Genomic DNA, 17,889 nt, shown 5'->3' with positions numbered 1-17,889 from the left:
TGCCAAATTTCAAACCTCTTGGAAGAGTATCATGAATAGGCAATAACTGTATTGAGAAAATATACAACTCTAATGTAATTTGCCATTAACAGCTACATTCTATTAGATTCACCAAAGGAGTATGACAAGAATTAATTCATTTTTGGGCACCATTTTTATATGTAATAGCAAAAGAATAGTATTTTCTTTGCTGTAGCAACAAAGTTACAAGCTTTGCTACACATAAAACACCCAAAGGAAAATGGGAAGGACCACAGTTAGGGAATAGAATGGAATTTGTCCCAAGTTTATTTACAGAGGAGAAAGCTCATATGAAGTTGCAAAACTGAAAGTGGGCAAGTCGAATGTGCCAGATAAGATTAAAAAGAGGAACATTTCCCATACCGGGAATCGAACCCAGGCCGCCTGGGTGAAAACCAGGAATCCTAACCGCTAGACCATATGGGAACTTGCAGTACAATCTCCTCTGTAGATTTTCCTCCCACTCCTGCTGTTGGAGGATGTTCTGGACCATGGGCTCTACAAGGAAATAAGATGTTCATTTGCAAACTCTTTCATGTGCTAATATCACTTGTTAACAAGCAATTCAACTGCAATAATGCAGAGGTAAATAACTAGAGGTAAATTACTACTTAACACCTCTTTAATGACTCATAATTACATAGTAGATGAGGTTGAAAAAAGACATAGGTCCATCAAGTTCAACCTATGCTAAATTAGACAACAGATACTTTATCCTCTATCTATACTTACTTATTGATCCAGAGGAAGGCAAACAAAAAATCCCAGAGTCATATCATCCAATGATATCTCATAAGGGGAAAAATAAATTCCTTCCTGACTCGAAGAATTGGCAATCGGATTAATCCCTGGATAAACATCCTTCCCATGTATACTTATTTGGTAAATCCCTGTATACCTTTCCCATCTAAAAAGATGTCCAACCTTTTTTTGAACAAATCTATTGTATCTGCCACTCTAAGCAGTTTTTTTCCAGAACTGAAATAGTTTGAGACAATTGACCAGTATTGTCCTTATTGTGTCAACAATACCAATTACAAAAAGTGTAGCTGAAGCCCAAAGTGACAAAACATTATTTTGCTCAACTACAAAAATTAGAGATAAATAGTGTCTAGCATCTATTTTCTATTACAAAATACTGAACTTTTTAAAACTTTGCAAACTGATGTCTAAAGGCCCCCCAAAAATCTAATTGACAAGTATAACAAAATACACAATACTTGCAGGCTCTTATTTAGTTATCAATAGTATACTATAGATCACTTTATGGTGCATTCACACTCTTGTTTAGACATCATCTTTAGTCTATCACCTCCACTCCTATTGGTTGCCATCCACTCTATGTCTTTAAAATGTCAACCTCTTAATAGCTCAATGATGTATATATTATATATGTAAAAAATACACAAAACCTACAAGGTTTAATTTAGTTATGTCGTATGACATAGATCACCTTATGGCCCATTCAATCTTTTTTGTCTAGACAACATCTTTAGCCTATCACCTCCTCTCCTGTTGGATGCCGAATTTCAAACCTCTTGGAAAAGTATCATGAATAGGCAATAACTGTATTGAGAAAATATACAACTCTTATGTCATTTGCCATTAACAGCTACATTCTATTAGATTCACCAAAGGAGTATGACAAGAATTAATTCATTTTTGGGCACCATTTTGATTTGTAATAGCAAAAGAATAGTATTTTCTTTGATGTAGCATCAAAGTTACAAGCTTTGCTACACATAAAACACCCAAAGGAAAATGGGAAGGACCACAGTTAGGGAATAGAATGGAATTTGTCCCAAGTTTATTTAGAGAGGAGAAAGCTCATATGAAGTTGCAAAACTGAAAGTGGGCAAGTCGAATGTGCCAGATAAGATTAAAAAGACGAACATTTCCCATACCGGGAGTCGAACCCGGGCCGCCTGGGTGAAAACCAGGAATCCTAACCGCTAGACCATATGGGAACTTGCAGTACAATCTCCTCTGTAGATTTTCCTCCCACTCCTGCTTTTGGAGGATGTTCTGGACCATGGGATCTACAAGGAAATAAGATGTTAATTTGCAAACTCTTTCATGTGCTAATATCACTTGTTAACATGCAATATCCTCTGTAGATTTTCCTCCCACTCCTGCTTTTTGAGGATGTTCTGGACCATGGGCTCTACAAGGAAATAAGATGTTCATTTGCAAACTCTTTCATGTGCTAATATCACTTGTTAACATGCAATTCAACTGCAATAATGCAGAGGTAAATAAGTAGAGGAAAATTACTACTTAACACCTCATTTATGACTCATAATTACATAGTAGATGAGGTTGAAAAAAGACATAGGTCCATCAAGTTCAACCTATGCTAAATTAGACAACAGATACTTTATCCTCTATCTATACTTACTTATTGATCCAGAGGAAGGCAAACAAAAAATCCCAGAGTCATATCATCCAATGATATCTCATAAGGGGAAAAATAAATTCCTTCCTGACTCCAAGAATTGGCAATCGGATTAATCCCTGGATAAACATCCTTCCCATGTATACTTATTTGGTATATCCCTGTATACCTTTCCCATCTAAAAAGATGTCCAACCTTTTTTTGAACAAATCTATTGTATCTGCCACTCTAAGCAGTTTTTTTCCAGAACTGAAATAGTTTGAGACAATTGACCAGCATTGTCCTTATTGTGTCAACAATACCAATTACAAAAAGTGTAGCTGAAGCCCTGTAAGGAATCCGCTCCGCGGTTTACTGGTTGCCTTACATTGTAGACTTGTGCAGTCCTGGAGCACCTCTCCTGATGTTTGCTGCAGCCTGGATTCACTCACCAAAGCAATACACACTCTCTCTGGTATCTATTGCAGCTGTGCAGCCGTGCAGCCTATCACTGCAACATAGACTTGCATTCACTCATTGGAGCAGTACCTTCACACCCCCCTCCGGGGATTGGCCCGCTGGCCTTTAAGTACTGTCTTCCCACAATGCTCCCTGCCGAGCATAGTCCTTACTGGATGTCACTATCGTTCTGCCAAAAGCCCTCGCTTGTTCTCCCATGCTGATACGGAGGTTCCGCCCTGCGTCCTTCAGCTTCCGTCAAGCTCCCGCTTGTTCTCCTGTGCTGAAGCGGAGGTTCCACCCTGCGCCCTTCAGCTTCCGTCAAGCTTCCGCTTGTTCTCCTGTGCTGAAGCGGAGGTTCCGCCCTGCGTCCCTCAGCTTCCTTCAAGCTTCCGCTTGTTCTCCTGTGCTGAAGCGGAGGTCCCGTCCTGCGTCCTTCAGCTTCCTGTTCTCCTGTGCTGAAGCAGAGGTTTCGTCCCTGTGTCCTTCAGCCTCCTGGATTCCTGCACTGAAGCGGAGGTTTCGTCCCTGCATCCTTCAGCTTCTTGGATTCCTGCACTGCAGCGGTGGTTTCCCTGTCTTTCTATAGCTTCCTGGTTCCTGGGGCCTACTCTTTCCCTAATCTAGAGAGGCCGTGTCCTGGTTCCTGCGCTGTTACAGAGGATTCCCCAGCCCGCTCAGGACTCTTGCGCTGTAGCACTAGTTCGCCCGTGCAGCAAAGCGGTGTGCTACGCTGGTCTGCTTACCATCTCCTGTGACCAGCACCATGGGCCATGGCCGTCTCTCGCGCAGAGCCCAACCCCGCGCTCCTAAGCTGAAGCGGGGCTCTCCTGACTACATGTTGCCAAACTCTTGCTTGAACAATGTTTATCCTGATATCTCCAGCCCTGACCCTGGCTTGTACAACGACGACGCTGTCTTCTCCTATCCTGATCCTGCGATGTACGACAATGAACTGCGCAATCCGGATCAGCCTGCGCGGTCTCAGGTCGGTGCTTTTACAACCCCACCTCAGCCTCGCGGTCCGACCCAGGTTTGTGGCGAGCACAACCGTGACAGTATGCTCGGCCCCACAAACTCGGACCGCCCTGTGGTGAGGGTTGGTAAGTTTCTATCTGAAAGCCTGTCCTGGCCTGTAGACCAGTCCCAGTTTGAATATCAGTTTCTATGTGAGATAATACCCCTGCTTGAAGGTATGATTGTGTTTGAAGGTTTAACCCCTTTGCAAACCAAATGCCGTTATGATCTCATGATGAAGGTTTATCGCCTCCGGGACTTTAAACAATCGCTGGTCGCTTGTATTTGCTTTCCTGGTTACCCTTTAACCTGGGAGAATGTGTACCCTTTAGAACTGGACGACGCCCAAAAGGAACTCTCTTCCCTGGCCTTGTCCTTAGACATTTATATAGCACAAGAGGACCCTCTCCTTATGTTGGCTCATGCCCAAAACACACTCCATATCCTTTCCATGACATTGGAAATTTGCATAAAGGAACAGGATCCTCCCCTCGCCAGCTTCGCTGCCGCTTGGCTGTATCCCTGGTCTACCACGGATCCTTGCCCTGATTGTATGGCCGGGTTCCCTGTCACCAATGATATGTCTACATTAACCCCTGCTGATCAGTCCTGTGAGGTCCCCCTGGAGGATACATATGTTTCTTTACCCAACACTAAGGTTCTAGTATCAGAGAATAAGTTTCTTAGTTCTCCTATTTCTAGCTCAGAAGCCCTCTCTCTAGGTTTTGAGGGTTTCCCAGCTTTAACCTCTGCTAGGCAGTCAGTCCTGTGCGCTTTCCCCGTCAGAGAAAGAATCCCTAAGTTCTGTCCCCAGGGTCATTTCTGTATTAACCCCTGAGGGGCAGCTCTCTGAGTCTTCTTTGATAATTCCCTGTTCTCTGCCAGCCATGGTTACGCCCCTAGCTCTAGAGGAGAGATTCCTTGTCTCTCCTAGTACAGAGAAAAGATTTCCTGTGGTTTACTCTCAGGCACTGTCTGCATTAACCCCTGTAAATTCTTGCTGCCTCCAAGTTAATGCCTTCGTTTTAGCCTCAGAGAATGAATCCACAAGTCAGACAGCAGAGGTTGCATTGAGGGATTCCCATAACCGTACGGAGTCCTTAGATATTCTTTGCTATAAATCCCCTGCTTCAGCTCAAGTTTCCGCAGTTTCGCCTCCGGAGAATTCGGCTAAAGTTTTGGTTCCTGATAAAAGTAGTCAGGAGTCAGTTTTTTCCCTAAGCTTGGTTGCAGAGTTCCTTCTCCCGGGTATTTCACTGAACCAGCCTGTCGCCCACATAGCGGGCTTCAGCGCATAGTTCCCATATTAGGGAGTCTGCAGTAATTTCTGGTTTCCCAGACATTCCTTACCAAATACCTACTTCAGAGACCAGTACAGTTTTAATTAACCCCCGGGTACTGTCTGAGTTCTCCTCCTCTTTAAGCTTAGGGTTAAAAGCATACAGTAGTCTGTATGTCCCTCCTGGGGTTCATATTGTGTTCCCAGGAATGTTTGCTGACGCACGGTTTTCGCCCAAAAGTGACGCTTGTTCATATAGACTAGTAAGAAACCCACACACTGTTTCTCCTTTCTCTGAATTGTGTCTTACTGGTTTTGAAACTCTGAGAGGTAGTGTTTCTCCTTCAGATTTTGAATCTCTTCCTATGATGGTTATTCTGGCTGAGGGTTCCCCTGATTTCTCTCTCCAGGTTAATCCTCCAGAGATCAGCATATCTGGGGTCACTCCTTTTGTATTGTCTGAGACCATCATGCCTATTTTACAAGTCCTGGGGTTTAAATCTGAGCTATTTAGCTGTCCTGCATTTGCTGAAACTCTGTCCCTCAGTACTGTGTCTAAATTTGCCCCAGCAACTATTGGGTTACTCTGGGAAGAAATTAAAGCTCCTATCTTAAAGGGTATTTTTTCTCACATGTCCAGCAAATCTAGAACCTCAGTAATTGTTTCTAAGTCACTTATCAATACATCTGATTTTTTCTCTAATCAAACCCAGACACCCTCACTATCGGTTAGGAGTCCTGTGATCAGAGATTTTGCACTAGAAAACACACCTATTCATGTTTTTGTCAGGTAAGGTACCCCTGTGGTTAGGGCCATTGCAGTTTCGGAAAAGACTCCTTGTACTCCTAAGGTGCCTGTCATTAAGAGTTTTCATAGTTCATACTTGCTGCTTGTTGATTCTCAGATCCCTGTCACTGAGGTACAGACTTCAGCTTCTGATGTTAGCTTCCCTCCCGCCACTACCCTGGCTCTGCCTTTTTCTCAAGATACTGACATGAAAATCCCAAGGTCTATTCCTGATTCACTGACAATACTATCTTCCAATGAAGATTTCCCAGTATTGGAGAGCGCTACTGTTGTTTGCTTCTCTGCTCCTGCCAAACCATGGTTTTGTCCCTCGGAATTTTCGGTTGCCCCTGTTATTTCCTCTCAGTTGGAAATACTCTGTACTTATCCCAAGATTTCGGTTCCTATGCCTGGTTTACTGCTTGCCTTGTCACCTTCCATACCAATACCGGGAGATGCTTCCAACCTTACTAACCATTACCAGGGAACCTTCTAGAGGAAAAATTCCTCGCAAATTCCAACATGCAGTGGTCAGCCAAGACTTTTTCTGTTACAAAGTTCCTCCTGGTGTATTCGATCAACTATCAGGGCCGCTGATCCTAGATTCCGGTTCATTTATTAAAGACTGGGCTTCCTGTAGGGGTTCTTCTGCCATTTCTGCTCTGGAACTCTCTGGTTCTTCACAGCCCTGGATTTCCAAGTCATTTTGCGGGGCGAGCCATGTACCAACGATGTTTCTTCTACCACTCTCATTTCCTAGAACTGTACTCACCAAGGAACTGCTCGTTTACGGATCCCCTTTCCACCTAAAGAAATTTAGGAACAACTCGAGGTCTCCGAGACCCATGGATGGTCCTGTCTGTCCGCAGTTTTTACCGTGGGGTGGGGGTACACTAAGGAGTAACCACGAGTCTCTGGACCACGACTCTACCCCTAATCCTAGACAGTTCAGCAACTATTCCCGGTCCCCCAACTCTATGTGTGCTCATGTTCGCCCGGAGGTCTCGCGTGAAGGGGGGGGGGGGTACTGTAAGGCATCCGCTCCGCGGTTTACTGGTTGCCTTACCTTGCAGGCTGTGCAGTCCTGGAGCACCTCTCCTGATGTTTGCTGCAGCCTGGATTCACTCACCAAAGCAATACACACTCCCTCTGGTATCTATTGCAGCTGTGCAGCCTATCACTGCAACATAGACTTACATTCACTCATTGGAGCAGTACCTTCACACCCCCCTCCAGGGATTGGCCCGCTGGCCTTTAAGTACTGTCTTCCCACAATGCTCCCTGCCGAGCATAGTCCTTACTGGATGTCACTATCGTTCTGCCACAAGCCCTCGCTTGTTCTCCCATGCTGATACGGAGGTTCGGCCCTGTGTCCTTCAGCTTCCGTCAAGCTCCCGCTTGTTCTCCTGTGCTGAAGCGGAGGTTCCGCCCTGCGCCCTTCAGCTTCCGTCAAGCTCCCGCTTGTTCTCCTGTGCTGAAGCGGAGGTTCCGCCCTGCATTCCTCAGCTTCCTTCAAGCTTCCGCTTGTTCTCCTGTGCTGAAGCGGAGGTTCCGCCCTGCGCCCTTCAGCTTCCGTCAAGCTCCCGCTTGTTCTCCTGTGCTGAAGCGGAGGTTCCGCCCTGCATCCCTCAGCTTCCTTCAAGCTTCCGCTTGTTCTCCTGTGCTGAAGCGGAGGTCCCGTCCTGCGTCCTTCAGCTTCCTGTTCTCCTGTGCTGAAGCAGAGGTTTCGTCCCTGCGTCCTTCAGCCTCCTGGATTCCTGCACTGAAGCGGAGGTTTCGTCCCTGCGTCCTTCAGCTTCTTGGATTCCTGCACTGCAGCGGTGGTTTCCCCGTCTTTCTATAGCTTCCTGGTTCCTGGGGCCTACTCTTTCCCTAATCTAGAGAGGTCGTGTCCTGGTTCCTGCGCTGTTACAGAGGATTCCCCAGCCCGCTCAGGACTCTTGCGCTGTAGCACTGGTTCGCCCGTGCAGCAAAGCGGTGTGCTACGCTGGTCTGCTTACCATCTCCTGTGACCAGCACCATGGGCCATGGCCGTCGCTCGCGCAGAGCCAAACCCCGCGCTCCTAAGCTGAAGCGGGGCTCTCCTGACTACATGTTGCCAAACTCTTGCTTGAACAATGTTTATCCTGATATCTCCAGCCCTGACCCTGGCTTGAACAACGACGACGCTGTCTTCTCCTATCCTGATCCTGCGATGTACGACAACGAACTGCGCAATCCGGATCAGCCTGCGCGGTCTCAGGTCGGTGCTTTTACAACCCCACCTCAGCCTCGCGGTCCGACCCAGGTTTGTGGCGAGCACAACCGTGACAACCCGAAGTGACAAAAAATTATTTTGCTCAACTACAAAAATTAGAGATAAATAATGTCCAGCATCTATTTTCTATTACAAAATACTGAACTTTTTAAAACTTTGCAAACTGATGTCTAAAGGCCCCCCAAAAATCTAATTGACAAGTATAACAAAACACACAATACTTGCAGGCTCTTATTTAGTTATCAATAGTATACTATAGATCACTTTATGGTGCATTCACACTCTTGTTTAGACATCATCTTTAGTCTATCACCACCTCTCCTATTGGTTGCCATCCACTCTATGTCTTTAAAATGTCAACCTCTTAATACTGTAGCTCAATGATGTATATATTATATTTAAAAAAAAATACACAAAACCTACAAGGTTTAATTTAGTTATGTGGTATGACATAGATCACCTTATGGTCCATTCACTCTTTTTTGTCTAGACAACATCTTTAGCCTATCACCTCCTCTCCTGTTGGATGCCGAATTTCAAACCTCTTGGAAAAGTATCATGAATAGGCAATAACTGTATTGAGAAAATATACAACTCTAATGTAATTTGCCATTAACAGCTACATTCTATTAGATTCACCAAAGGAGTATGACAACAATTAATTCATTTTTGGGCACCATTTTTATATGTAATAGCAAAAGAATAGTATTTTCTTTGCTGTAGCAACAAAGTTACAAGCTTTGCTACACATAAAACACCCAAAGGAAAATGGGAAGGACCACAGTTAGGGAATAGAATGGAATTTGTCCCAAGTTTATTTACAGAGGAGAAAGCTCATATGAAGTTGCAAAACTGAAAGTGGGCAAGTCGAATGTGCCAGATAAGATTAAAAAGAGGAACACTTCCCATACCGGGAGTCGAACCCGGGGCGCCTGGGTGAAAACCAGGAATCCTAACCGCTAGACCATATGGGAACTTGCAGAACTCCTCTGTAGATTTTCCTCCCACTCCTGCTTTTGGAGGATGTTCTGGACCATGGGCTCTACAAGGAAATAAGATGTTCATTTGCAAACTCTTTCAGGTGCTAATATCACTTGTTAACATGCAATTCAACTGCAATAATGCAGAGGTAAATAAGTAGAGGAAAATTACTACTTAACACCTCATTTATGACTCATAATTACATAGTAGATGAGGTTGAAAAAAGACATAGGTCCATCAAGTTCAACCTATGCTAAATTAGACAACAGATACTTTATCCTCTATCTATACTTACTTATTGATCCAGAGGAAGGCAAACAAAAAATCCCAGAGTCATATCATCCAATGATATCTCATAAGGGGAAAAATAAATTCCTTCCTGACTCCAAGAATTGGCAATCGGATTAATCCCTGGATCAACATCCTTCCCATGTATACTTATTTGGTATATCCCTGTATACCTTTCCCATCTAAAAAGATGTCCAACCTTTTTTTGAACAAATCTATTGTATCTGCCACTCTAAGCAGTTTTTTTCCAGAACTGAAATAGTTTGAGACAATTGACCAGCATTGTCCTTATTGTGTCAACAATTCCAATTACAAAAAGTGTAGCTGAAGCCCAAAGTGACAAAAATTATTTTGCTCAACTACAAAAATTAGAGATAAATAGTGTCTAGCATCTATTTCCTATTACAAAATACTGAACTTTTTAAAACTTTGCAAACTGATGTCTAAAGGCCCCCCAAAAATCTAATTGACAAGTATAACAAAATACACAATACTTGCAGGCTCTTATTTAGTTATCAATAGTATACTATAGATCACCTTATCGTGCATTCACACTCTTGTTTAGACATCATCTTTAGCCTATCACCACCTCTCCTATTGGTTGCCATCCACTCTATGTCTTTAAAATGTCAACCTCTTAATAGCTCAATGATGTATATATTATATATAAAAAATACTCAAAACCTATAAGGTTTAATTTAGTTATGTCGTATGACATAGATCACCTTATGGTCCATTCACTCTTTTTTGTCTAGACAACATCTTTAAACTATCACCTCCTCTCCTGTTGGATGCCGAATTTCAAACCTCTTGGAAAAGTATCATGAATAGGCAATAACTGTATTGAGAAAATATACAACTCTAATGTAATTTGCCATTAACAGCTACATTCTATTAGATTCACCAAAGGAGTATGACAAGAATTAATTCATTTTTGGGCACCATTTTTATATGTAATAGCAAAAGAATAGTATTTTCTTTGCTGTAGCAACAAAGTTACAAGCTTTGCTACACATAAAACACCCAAAGGAAAATGGGAAGGACCACAGTTAGGGAATAGAATGGAATTTGTCCCAAGTTTATTTACAGAGGAGAAAGCTCATATGAAGTTGCAAAACTGAAAGTGGGCAAGTCGAATGTGCCAGATAAGATTAAAAAGAGGAACACTTCCCATACCGGGAGTCGAACCCGGGGCGCCTGGGTGAAAACCAGGAATCCTAACCGCTAGACCATATGGGAACTTGCAGTACAATCTCCTCTGTAGATTTTCCTCCCACTCCTGCTTGTGGAGGATGTTCTGGACCATGGGCTCTACAAGGAAATAAGATGTTCATTTGCAAACTCTTTCATGTGCTAATATCACTTGTTAACATGCAAATCAACTGCAATAATGCAGAGGTAAATAAGTAGAGGAAAATTACTACTTAGCACCTCATTTATGACTCATAATTACATAGTAGATGAGGTTGAAAAAAGACATAGGTCCATCAAGTTCAACCTATGCTAAATTAGACAACAGATACTTTATCCTCTATCTATACTTACTTATTGATCCAGAGGACGGCAAACAAAAAATCCCAGAGTCATATCATCCAATGATATCTCATAAGGGGAAAAATAAATTCCTTCCTGACTCCAAGAATTGGCAATCGGATTAATCCCTGGATCAACATCCTTCCCATGTATACTTATTTGGTATATCCCTGTATACCTTTCCCATCTAAAAAGATGTCCAACCTTTTTTTGAACAAATCTATTGTATCTGCCACTCTAAGCAGTTTTTTTCCAGAACTGAAATAGTTTGAGACAATTGACCAGCATTGTCCTTATTGTGTCAACAATTCCAATTACAAAAAGTGTAGCTGAAGCCCGAAGTGACAAAAAATTATTTTGCTCAACTACAAAAATTAGAGATAAATAGTGTCCAGCATCTATTTTCTATTACAAAATACTGAACTTTTTAAAACTTTGCAAACTGATGTCTAAAGGCCCCCCAAAAATCTAATTGACAAGTATAACAAAACACACAATACTTGCAGGCTCTTATTTAGTTATCAATAGTATACTATAGATCACTTTATGGTGCATTCACACTCTTGTTTAGACATCATCTTTAGTCTATCACCTCCACTCCTATTGGTTGCCATCCACTCTATGTCTTTAAAATGTCAACCTCTTAATAGCTCAATGATGTATATATTATATATGTAAAAAATAATCAAAACCTACAAGGTTTAATTTAGTTATGTCGTATGACATAGATCACCTTATGGCCCATTCACTCTTTTTTGTCTAGACAACATCTTTAGCCTATCACCTCCTCTCCTGTTGGATGCCGAATTTCAAACCTCTTGGAAAAGTATCATGAATAGGCAATAACTGTATTGAGAAAATATACAACTCTTATGTCATTTGCCATTAACAGCTACATTCTATTAGATTCACCAAAGGAGTATGACAAGAATTAATTCATTTTTGGGCACCATTTTGATTTGTAATAGCAAAAGAATAGTATTTTCTTTGATGTAGCAACAAAGTTACAAGCTTTGCTACACATAAAACACCCAAAGGAAAATGGGAAGGACCACAGTTAGGGAATAGAATGGAATTTGTCCCAAGTTTATTTACAGAGGAGAAAGCTCATATGAAGTTGCAAAACTGAAAGTGGGCAAGTCGAATGTGCCAGATAAGATGAAAAAGAGGAACATTTCCCATACCGGGAGTCGAACCCGGGCCGCCTGGGTGAAAACCAGGAATCCTAACCGCTAGACCATATGGGAACTTGCAGTACAATCTCCTCTGTAGATTTTCCTCCCACTCCTGCTTTTGGAGGATGTTCTGGACCATGGGATCTACAAGGAAATAAGATGTTAATTTGCAAATTCTTTCATGTGCTAATATCACTTGTTAACATGCAATATCCTCTGTAGATTTTCCTCCCACTCCTGCTTTTTGAGGATGTTCTGGACCATGGGCTCTACAAGGAAATAAGATGTTCATTTGCAAACTCTTTCATGTGCTAATATCACTTGTTAACATGCAATTCAACTGCAATAATGCAGAGGTAAATAAGTAGAGGAAAATTACTACTTAACACCTCATTTATGACTCATAATTACATAGTAGATGAGGTTGAAAAAAGACATAGGTCCATCAAGTTCAACCTATGCTAAATTAGACAACAGATACTTTATCCTCTATCTATACTTACTTATTGATCCAGAGGAAGGCAAACAAAAAATCCCAGAGTCATATCATTCAATGATATCTCATAAGGGGAAAAATAAATTCCTTCCTGACTCCAAGAATTGGCAATCGGATTAATCCCTGGATCAACATCCTTCCCATGTATACTTATTTGGTATATCCCTGTATACCTTTCCCATCTAAAAAGATGTCCAACCTTTTTTTGAACAAATCTATTGTATCTGCCACTCTAAGCAGTTTTTTTCCAGAACTGAAATAGTTTGAGACAATTGACCAGCATTGTCCTTATTGTGTCAACAATTCCAATTACAAAAAGTGTAGCTGAAGCCCAAAGTGACAAAAATTATTTTGCTCAACTACAAAAATTAGAGATAAATAGTGTCTAGCATCTATTTTCTATTACAAAATACTGAACTTTTTAAAACTTTGCAAACTGATGTCTAAAGGCCCCCCAAAAATCTAATTGACAAGTATAACAAAATACACAATACTTGCAGGCTCTTATTTAGTTATCAATAGTATACTATAGATCACCTTATCGTGCATTCACACTCTTGTTTAGACATCATCTTTAGCCTATCACCACCTCTCCTATTGGTTGCCATCCACTCTATGTCTTTAAAATGTCAACCTCTTAATAGCTCAATGATGTATATATTATATATAAAAAATACTCAAAACCTACAAGGTTTAATTTAGTTATGTGGTATGACATAGATCACCTTATGGCCCATTCACTCTTTTTTGTCTAGACAACATCTTTAGCCTATCACCTCCTCTCCTGTTGGATGCCGAATTTCAAACCTCTTGGAAAAGTATCATGAATAGGCAATAACTGTATTGAGAAAATATACAACTCTTATGTCATTTGCCATTAACAGCTACATTCTATTAGATTCACCAAAGGAGTATGACAACAATTAATTCATTTTTGGGCACCATTTTGATTTGTAATAGCAAAAGAATAGTATTTTCTTTGCTGTAGCAACAAAGTTACAAGCTTTGCTACACATAAAACACCCAAAGGAAAATGGGAAGGACCACAGTTAGGGAATAGAATGGAATTTGTCCCAAGTTTATTTAGAGAGGAGAAAGCTCATATGAAGTTGCAAAACTGAAAGTGGGCAAGTCGAATGTGCCAGATAAGATTAAAAAGAGGAACATTTCCCATATCGGGAGTCGAACCCGGGCCGCCTGGGTGAAAACCAGGAATCCTAACCGCTAGACCATATGGGAACTTGCAGTACAATCTCCTCTGTAGATTTTCCTCCCACTCCTGCTTGTGGAGGATGTTCTGGACCATGGGCTCTACAAGGAAATAAGATGTTCATTTGCAAACTCTTTCAGGTGCTAATATCACTTGTTAACATGCAAATCAACTGCAATAATGCAGAGGTAAATAAGTAGAGGAAAATTACTACTTAACACCTCATTTATGACTCATAATTACATAGTAGATGAGGTTGAAAAAAGACATAGGTCCATCAAGTTCAACCTATGCTAAATTAGACAACAGATACTTTATCCTCTATCTATACTTACTTATTGATCCAGAGGACGGCAAACAAAAAATCCCAGAGTCATATCATCCAATGATATCTCATAAGGGGAAAAATAAATTCCTTCCTGACTCCAAGAATTGGCAATCGGATTAATCCCTGGATCAACATCCTTCCCATGTATACTTATTTGGTATATCCCTGTATACCTTTCCCATCTAAAAAGATGTCCAACCTTTTTTTGAACAAATCTATTGTATCTGCCACTCTAAGCAGTTTTTTTCCAGAACTGAAATAGTTTGAGACAATTGACCAGCATTGTCCTTATTGTGTCAACAATTCCAATTACAAAAAGTGTAGCTGAAGCCCGAAGTGACAAAAAATTATTTTGCTCAACTACAAAAATTAGAGATAAATAGTGTCCAGCATCTATTTTCTATTACAAAATACTGAACTTTTTAAAACTTTGCAAACTGATGTCTAAAGGCCCCCCAAAAATCTAATTGACAAGTATAACAAAACACACAATACTTGCAGGCTCTTATTTAGTTATCAATAGTATACTATAGATCACTTTATGGTGCATTCACACTCTTGTTTAGACATCATCTTTAGTCTATCACCTCCACTCCTATTGGTTGCCATCCACTCTATGTCTTTAAAATGTCAACCTCTTAATAGCTCAATGATGTATATATTATATATGTAAAAAATAATCAAAACCTACAAGGTTTAATTTAGTTATGTCGTATGACATAGATCACCTTATGGCCCATTCACTCTTTTTTGTCTAGACAACATCTTTAGCCTATCACCTCCTCTCCTGTTGGATGCCGAATTTCAAACCTCTTGGAAAAGTATCATGAATAGGCAATAACTGTATTGAGAAAATATACAACTCTTATGTCATTTGCCATTAACAGCTACATTCTATTAGATTCACCAAAGGAGTATGACAAGAATTAATTCATTTTTGGGCACCATTTTGATTTGTAATAGCAAAAGAATAGTATTTTCTTTGATGTAGCAACAAAGTTACAAGCTTTGCTACACATAAAACACCCAAAGGAAAATGGGAAGGACCACAGTTAGGGAATAGAATGGAATTTGTCCCAAGTTTATTTACAGAGGAGAAAGCTCATATGAAGTTGCAAAACTGAAAGTGGGCAAGTCGAATGTGCCAGATAAGATTAAAAAGAGGAACATTTCCCATACCGGGAGTCGAACCCGGGCCGCCTGGGTGAAAACCAGGAATCCTAACCGCTAGACCATATGGGAACTTGCAGTACAATCTCCTCTGTAGATTTTCCTCCCACTCCTGCTTTTGGAGGATGTTCTGGACCATGGGATCTACAAGGAAATAAGATGTTAATTTGCAAACTCTTTCATGTGCTAATATCACTTGTTAACATGCAATATCCTCTGTAGATTTTCCTCCCACTCCTGCTTTTTGAGGATGTTCTGGACCATGGGCTCTACAAGGAAATAAGATGTTCATTTGCAAACTCTTTCATGTGCTAATATCACTTGTTAACATGCAATTCAACTGCAATAATGCAGAGGTAAATAAGTAGAGGAAAATTACTACTTAACACCTCATTTATGACTCATAATTACATAGTAGATGAGGTTGAAAAAAGACATAGGTCCATCAAGTTCAACCTATGCTAAATTAGACAACAGATACTTTATCCTCTATCTATACTTACTTATTGATCCAGAGGAAGGCAAACAAAAAATCCCAGAGTCATATCATCCAATGATATCTCATAAGGGGAAAAATAAATTCCTTCCTGACTCCAAGAATTGGCAATCGGATTAATCCCTGGATCAACATCCTTCCCATGTATACTTATTTGGTATATCCCTGTATACCTTTCCCATCTAAAAAGATGTCCAACCTTTTTTTGAACAAATCTATTGTATCTGCCACTCTAAGCAGTTTTTTTTCCAGAACTGAAATAGTTTGAGACAATTGACCAGCATTGTCCTTATTGTGTCAACAATTCCAATTACAAAAAGTGTAGCTGAAGCCCAAAGTGACAAAAATTATTTTGCTCAACTACAAAAATTAGAGATAAATAGTGTCTAGCATCTATTTTCTATTACAAAATACTGAACTTTTTAAAACTTTGCAAACTGATGTCTAAAGGCCCCCCAAAAATCTAATTGACAAGTATAACAAAATACACAATACTTGCAGGCTCTTATTTAGTTATCAATAGTATACTATAGATCACTTTATGGTGCATTCACACTCTTGTTTAGACATCATCTTTAGCCTATCACCACCTCTCCTATTGGTTGCCATCCACTCTATGTCTTTAAAATGTCAACCTCTTAATAGCTCAATGATGTATATATTATATATAAAAAATACTCAAAACCTACAAGGTTTAATTTAGTTATGTGGTATGACATAGATCACCTTATGGCCCATTCACTCCTTTTTGTCTAGACAACATCTTTAAACTATCACCTCCTCTCCTGTTGGATGCCGAATTTCAAACCTCTTGGAAAAGTATCATGAATAGGCAATAACTGTATTGAGAAAATATACAACTCTAATGTATTTTGCCATTAACAGCTACATTCTATTAGATTCACCAAAGGAGTATGACAACAATTAATTCATTTTTGGGCACCATTTTGATTTGTAATAGCAAAAGAATAGTATTTTCTTTGCTGTAGCAACAAAGTTACAAGCTTTGCTACACATAAAACACCCAAAGGAAAATGGGAAGGACCACAGTTAGGGAATAGAATGGAATTTGTCCCAAGTTTATTTAGAGAGGAGAAAGCTCATATGAAGTTGCAAAACTGAAAGTGGGCAAGTCGAATGTGCCAGATAAGATTAAAAAGAGGAACATTTCCCATATCGGGAGTCGAACCCGGGCCGCCTGGGTGAAAACCAGGAATCCTAACCGCTAGACCATATGGGAACTTGCAGTACAATCTCCTCTGTAGATTTTCCTCCCACTCCTGCTTGTGGAGGATGTTCTGGACCATGGGCTCTACAAGGAAATAAGATGTTCATTTGCAAACTCTTTCAGGTGCTAATATCACTTGTTAACATGCAAATCAACTGCAATAATGCAGAGGTAAATAAGTAGAGGAAAATTACTACTTAACACCTCATTTATGACTCATAATTACATAGTAGATGAGGTTGAAAAAAGACATAGGTCCATCAAGTTCAACCTATGCTAAATTAGACAACAGATACTTTAACCTCTATCTATACTTACTTATTGATCCAGAGGACGGCAAACAAAAAATCCCAGAGTCATATCATCCAATGATATCTCATAAGGGGAAAAATAAATTCCTTCCTGACTCCAAGAATTGGCAATCGGATTAATCCCTGGATCAACATCCTTCCCATGTATACTTATTTGGTATATCCCTGTATACCTTTCCCATCTAAAAAGATGTCCAACCTTTTTTTGAACAAATCTATTGTATCTGCCACTCTAAGCAGTTTTTTTCCAGAACTGAAATAGTTTGAGACAATTGACCAGCATTGTCCTTATTGTGTCAACAATTCCAATTACAAAAAGTGTAGCTGAAGCCCGAAGTGACAAAAAATTATTTTGCTCAACTACAAAAATTAGAGATAAATAGTGTCCAGCATCTATTTTCTATTACAAAATACTGAACTTTTTAAAACTTTGCAAACTGATGTCTAAAGGCCCCCCAAAAATCTAATTGACAAGTATA

General features: G+C 40.3%; 8 non-coding genes across 8 annotated transcripts; all 8 read right to left on the bottom strand.

The window, feature by feature from the left end:
- Positions 1-375: 375 nt before the first annotated feature.
- TRNAE-UUC (transfer RNA glutamic acid (anticodon UUC)) lies at positions 376-447 on the bottom strand. The gene has a single exon. It is a non-coding gene; the product is annotated as a tRNA-Glu (tRNA).
- Positions 448-1,916: 1,469 nt separating this feature from the next.
- On the bottom strand, positions 1,917-1,988 carry TRNAE-UUC (transfer RNA glutamic acid (anticodon UUC)). The gene has a single exon. It is a non-coding gene; the product is annotated as a tRNA-Glu (tRNA).
- A 7,108-nt stretch (positions 1,989-9,096) lies between these two features.
- Positions 9,097-9,168, bottom strand: TRNAE-UUC (transfer RNA glutamic acid (anticodon UUC)). Its single transcript has one exon. It is a non-coding gene; the product is annotated as a tRNA-Glu (tRNA).
- A 1,462-nt stretch (positions 9,169-10,630) lies between these two features.
- Positions 10,631-10,702, bottom strand: TRNAE-UUC (transfer RNA glutamic acid (anticodon UUC)). The gene has a single exon. It is a non-coding gene; the product is annotated as a tRNA-Glu (tRNA).
- Positions 10,703-12,171: 1,469 nt separating this feature from the next.
- On the bottom strand, positions 12,172-12,243 carry TRNAE-UUC (transfer RNA glutamic acid (anticodon UUC)). The gene has a single exon. It is a non-coding gene; the product is annotated as a tRNA-Glu (tRNA).
- Positions 12,244-13,834: 1,591 nt separating this feature from the next.
- TRNAE-UUC (transfer RNA glutamic acid (anticodon UUC)) lies at positions 13,835-13,906 on the bottom strand. Its single transcript has one exon. It is a non-coding gene; the product is annotated as a tRNA-Glu (tRNA).
- A 1,469-nt stretch (positions 13,907-15,375) lies between these two features.
- Positions 15,376-15,447, bottom strand: TRNAE-UUC (transfer RNA glutamic acid (anticodon UUC)). Its single transcript has one exon. It is a non-coding gene; the product is annotated as a tRNA-Glu (tRNA).
- A 1,592-nt stretch (positions 15,448-17,039) lies between these two features.
- Positions 17,040-17,111, bottom strand: TRNAE-UUC (transfer RNA glutamic acid (anticodon UUC)). Its single transcript has one exon. It is a non-coding gene; the product is annotated as a tRNA-Glu (tRNA).
- Positions 17,112-17,889: the final 778 nt, after the last annotated feature.

Source organism: Ascaphus truei, chromosome 19 (assembly GCF_040206685.1).
Source record: "Ascaphus truei isolate aAscTru1 chromosome 19, aAscTru1.hap1, whole genome shotgun sequence".
Taxonomy (NCBI): domain Eukaryota; kingdom Metazoa; phylum Chordata; class Amphibia; order Anura; family Ascaphidae; genus Ascaphus; species Ascaphus truei.
Note: the sequence above shows the minus strand (reverse complement) of the source record. Positions and strands in the feature narration are given on the sequence as shown.